Raw genomic sequence first — 5,470 nt, 5'->3', positions numbered from 1 at the left:
ATCACTGCTTCCACAGCAGCCCTTATTTTCTTTCTTACCTTTCAGCTCCTCCCTCCTTGTTTCCTACCCTAGAAGCAGCCCTTCAGCACTTGGGAGGGGGGCCAAGAGAAAGAACTGCAGGAAGCTGGAAACAACACACAGGGATACAAACCTGACTGATAGATGATGAGGGAGGAAGAGAAGAGATCAAATGTGGGCAGTCACAACACCAGTTGGTGGCCTATCAAGAAGCCACAGGGAGATCAGCTTGGGCCTTGCACCTCCTACAGCTGTGGGCTAGGACACACGCTGGGGTGGGTGCAGGACAGACCTATACAACCCCATGAGGGGACGTGCAGGGAAATGGGAGCCGGGAGGAGCACACTAGGGCAGACAGAGCAGGGTGTAAAAGGGGCTGCAGCCTGTACTTGCGTGGCTGGGCCCTGCACATGAGCACCGCTGTCTGTCCTGTCCTCTTCTGGAATATTTCCTTACGTCTCCATAATCTCGCTCTGCCCCATGCACACATGTGCTGCAAGGAGAACGTAGCAATTCCTCATGGAGTAGCAGAAGTGGATTTGATGCTCGCTGCTGGAGTCAGACTCAGCGCGAGGACATCCCTGCCCTGTGCTGTCAGCTGCTGGAGCCAGGGGTCCCCCAAGCAGGGAAAGGGGGTCTCAGCCTCCAGGAAAATGTGGCAAGTCCATTTGGGGGCTCCAAAAGCAGCTACTGGGGGTACTGGCCTGGGTGTATCTTCCCCAAATGGGCATGCTTGTCCCTGCCTGTGTGTCTCCCAGGTACATGCTCAGCTACTATTGCCGTGAAGCCTGTAAATGGGAAAGTGGCAACTGTGCCCCTCAATCTGGGTAGAGACACTCGACCGATGATGACAGCTCAATGGGCAGTGCCAGACAGCAGGGCCCCGTACGGTTTGGGGTGCTGTTGGGGCACTGTGTCCCCGGACCCGTTCCTGCTGCTGGCTTTCCACACCTGCAGCAGTGCCGGCCACAGCTGTGATACCAGCTCACCACAGCACCAAGCTCCCAGGCCCAGCCCAGCCTGACCCGTTGCCCTCCACTGTGGTCGCTTCAGGCAGGCAGCTGCTTTCTCCTCTCCCCCTTCTCTCCTCTCTCCCTACTCATCTCCCATGCCGTTCACTCCCCTCCCCTTCCCACTCCCAAAGGAGATGCCGTAGCAGACGGGCAGCTGCTGTCTCCGCTCCCTCGCCCTTTCGCTCCCGCTCCCACTCCCACTCCCACTCCCTCTCCTATCCCGGGCTGGGCTGCAGGACGGGCAGAGCCCCGCGGGCAGCAGCCGAAGCCCTGCCCGCCCACAGGCGCCCACCACTCGCAGCCCGGGCCAGCCCCCGAGCGGCCCCCGAGCGGCCCCGGGGCGGAGCTGGCGGCGCCGGGCGGCGGCGGCGGGGAGGAGGCGCCGCGGGCGGAGCAGAGCCGGGGCTGGCGGGGGCAGCGCGGCGCGGGCGGCGGAGCGGCGGGATGCGGCAGGGCCGGGCCGCAGGGCTGGCGGCGCTGGCCGCAGTGCTCCTGGGTGCGCGGGGCTGCCGGCGCCGGGGACGGGACGGGACGGGACGGGACGGGACGGGACGGGGCTGCCCTCGCTTCTGGCCTGCCGGCTTCTTACGGACCTCGCTCCCCTCTGGCCTCCCTCTGCAGCCATCCCGCCTGCCTCCAGCGAGCTCAGCCGGCCGTTGCCTCCCACCTTGCCTTGCTCCCTGCCTCCCTCCTCTCCTTTCAGCACACCCTCACTCATTCCTGCCTGCTTCCCTTCTCCTCCTGGCTTGGACTCTCCTTTCAAACAGCCGTGCTCGGATTTGGTCCCCAAATAACCATTCCCAGTGAAATGCCTTTGTGTGCTTTCTATTGAGGGAATGCTCCCATCAGCTGTCAGCCGTTTTCTTCTTCCCTTTCCCACTGTGTGACATTTTCGGTGTAGGAAAGACATTTTCTGAGTTTTCTCCTGCTTTCTTTCTCGGCAGTGGCTGTGGGCAGAGCCCAGGTGCAGCAAGATCCATTGGCAGAGACCAGGGAGGGCATCGGCATCAACATCACCTGCTCACACCCCAACATGCAGACTGGTGACTACATCTACTGGTACCGTCATCTCCCGGGCCAAGGACCCGCATCCCTAGTGTTCGGTACTACAGGCTCCAAAGCACTGACGGACCTGCCGGGGAGGCTCGAGGTGGCAGCAGACCGCCGGTCCAGCGCCCTGTGGCTCACCGAGCCCCGTCTTCGGGACGCGGCGGTGTATTACTGCGCCCTGAGAGCCACGGGGAGAGGAGCCGGGGCTGCGGCCGTGCAGGAACCGTGGCGGGCGGGGCCGGGCGCGTGTGGCGGGGGCGAGGCAGGGGCACAGCCCCCAGGGGGCGCTGCCGCTCCGCCCGCCAGGACCACCTCGTCCCGCAGCCGCGGGGTTTCCCCCGCCAGCCCGGCCCGTCTAAGGCACTTCGGTTCTGCTGAAAGGGTCTGGAGCCTGGGTGCAGCTGAACGGAGATGGCAGCAGCCTGGCAGAGGTGTGTGCAGGGAAGAGGCACTGAAACACAGCCCCTTTCTCCTGAGCCCTCCTTTTCCTCACGCTGCAGCAATCACCCTCTATTTATGCCAACCTCAGGCCCCAAAAGTCAGGAAAAGTGGAAATGAGCATGAGGAAGTCCCTGCGAGTGCAGGTCCTGGGCCTGAGGAAAGCTGCTGCAGGCTTGGGGGCAAGTGGGCACCTTAGAGCAGCGTGGGGGCATGCAAACTGCCTGCTGTCTTTGCACTGACTCAGCCCATGGGAGTGCAGAGTCCTCAGGGACTGGAGAATGCTGTGTATGGTCCATTACGGCGAACACCAATGCTGACTTGTGGAAGGTGATCAGCCCTGTATGTGTGCCGTCACCTGGGCCCTGCCAAGTGCTGTGCTGGGGGCAGTTGGGCCTCATGGGACACATGTTCCTGCCGCACATGCCCATTTGTGCTGGCCATAGCCCTGAGGTAGGGCAAACGAGGGAAGATGAGGGTGGAGTAGAAGCAGTCGGGCATCCCTGCACTTATTCCACCCATTCCCCACATCTGCCATCAATCTTCTGTCCCCACCTGCTTCCCCAGCACAGCACTGTCCTGAGCAAGAAGAAGCCCGTTCTTGAGCCTACAGGGTGTCAAGCCTCCACAGCCTCCCACAGACTCGTAACTTCTTCTGTGAGGACAGCACAGGTTGTGCTCTCTGTTTGCAGGACAGGGGGGAGCTGTGGGCAGAGATGCTGCAAGGCAAGGGTAGATTGCTCCTTGCTCTGTGAAAGTGAGGAATGTCTTCTTCAGCTCCAACGGGCATTGTCCAAGAGAGGACCCTCTGCAGCATGTCGCAACCTCCCATTGTTCTGGGAGTGGGGAAAAGGCTCCTTAAACACCCATCTTATACCCACCAAAGGCAAGACAATTCTCGCTGGGCGGCTCAGGAGGGCATACGCAGAGGGAAGAAACATCTACAGCCAAGGCTGGGTTGCCGGAAACTTTAATGAGTGTAGAGAGGAAAAGGAGGTCACTCTGAGCAGAGGCCCTTCAGTGCAGGGATCTCCAGGGCCTACTGAGAGACATGGGCCGAGTTTTCAGAAATCTCAGGGTAGCCCCTGGTCAGGCTCCTGCCAATGTTTGCCAGAGGAGGTGAGGAAGGTCCGTCATTCTGAAAGCAATTGCATGAAGACTCCTCCTTCTGTTGTCCAGCACCATGGTCGTGCTGGAACCCCAGGGCCATGGGCAGTGCCTTTAGCAGGGCAGGCATCTTCTGCCACAGTAGCGGCTGGAAATGCCTGAGAGATCACAGCACCCGGAGGTGATGGGGACACCGTCACAGCTGAGGATGCTGCCAACAGCAGCAGAGGTAGAGGATCCCACAACGGTGTTCTGTGGGAAGGAGCTGAGGATGGGGCCGGGCAGGGTCACCACTACGGGAGAGGGCTCAATGACGACGGTGGAGTTCTGGCACTGCCTGACGCAGGGCTCGTTGCAGCTGCTGGCCAGCGGGGTCGGGCCACAGGGCCGGCATGGCAGGCACTGGTTATAGCAAGACATGTCTTGGGCTGGAGTTGAACCTTTGAGAGATGGCAGAAAGGAAGCATAGCACATGGGTAGGTGGGGAGTAGTCTGATTACCCAAAACAAAGGAGCCAAGACAACTGGGGATGGTGGATGTGAAGGTTGTGCCAGGAGGCTCATGGTCCTCATCGCTTTGTACTGACAGGGCCCTTCAAAGAGCAGCCAGATCCAAAGAGACAATCACATTGCACATAACCCAAAAGGCTGCCTCTACACCATGTCACAGTCTCTCTCTACACAGAACGTCTCTCTCCACCATTCTACCATGTCAAGGAACTCCAAGGCCCAGCATAGCTCTCAACCACCACCAGATGAGATGTCTGTTGATGCAAGACCCCTTCTACTTGAGAAGAGGAAGAGAGGGCTTCAGACTCACCTGGTTACCAAGGAGGATGAGGCAACAGAATTGGATGAGAGAGCAGAGAGCTGGGCTGCCTTTTATACTGGTACTTCATTGCCGCAGGCCCAGAGGCACCCTTGGCAGAGGTAACAATTTTCTGACAAGCTCATCTTGAATGCAAACCATCCCAACAAATGATATGGGCTGTGCACTGGTTTCCTGCACTGCTGCCTTTTCATTTCCAGATCTAGGCCATGGCCATTCTGCAGTGATGGTTTCTTTAGAGTGCTGGCATGAAATGTCCAAGGATTTCTAGGGCAGGAATGCATCAGTGAGGGCAGAAGACTCACTGGAAGTGCTGGATGGGTCCCCTCTGATCATCTTCATGGCTCTGCTCTGAACCCACTTGAACAGCTCTATATCTTTCTCATGCTGGGGGCCCCAAAGCTGAACACAGCACTCCAGGTCGGGTCTCACTGAAGCGGAGCACAGGCTGTGAATCACCTCCCTCCACATTCTGGACATGCTTCTGTCAAGGCAGACAAGCATGGAAACAAAGCTTCTTTCCTTGGCCAAATTCAACTCTGGCTTCGATTTAGCTCTCCTAACTTGATTCCTATCTTGCCTCATCAGACTATGTATCTATATTCTTTCCAGTCTACCTGTCCTTGCTCCTACCCTCTATGGCCTTCTCTGTCATGTTTGAGTTCAGCCAGTTGCTCCATGTTCATCCATTCAGGTCTCCTGGCATTTTGCCTGACTCCCTCTTGGGATGCATCACTCCTGAGCTTGGAGGAGGTAATCCTTGAATATTGCTTGAATATTCCTTGAATATTAACCAGCCTTCTTAGGCCCACCTCCCCTTCAGGGCTTTGTATCATGGTACTCGACCAAGCAGATGCCTGAGCAGACCAAAGTCTGCTCTCCAGAAGTCCAGGGCAGCAAGTTTCTTGTGCTTCCTCCTCACTGTGCTCAGGAACCTAACTTCCACCATTTCACAGTCACTGCAGCCAAGGCTGCCCTTGAGCTTCACAGTCCCACCAACCCCAGGTACTATGAGA

The 5,470-nt window shown here is 58.3% G+C and overlaps 1 pseudogene across 1 annotated transcript; it reads right to left on the bottom strand.

Annotated features, from left to right (window-relative positions):
- Positions 1-3,740: 3,740 nt before the first annotated feature.
- LOC311218324 (feather keratin Cos2-3-like) lies at positions 3,741-4,524 on the bottom strand (annotated as a pseudogene). The gene is made up of 2 exons: positions 4,446-4,524; positions 3,741-4,048 (listed from the first exon to the last, which is right to left on the bottom strand). The product of its transcript is annotated as a feather keratin Cos2-3-like (transcript).
- Between the last annotated feature and the right edge of the window lie 946 nt (positions 4,525-5,470).

This window comes from Netta rufina (genome assembly GCF_964035555.1).
Source record: "Netta rufina genome assembly, chromosome: 24".
NCBI lineage: Eukaryota > Metazoa > Chordata > Aves > Anseriformes > Anatidae > Netta > Netta rufina.
This window is presented reverse-complemented; position numbering and strand designations above follow the sequence as displayed.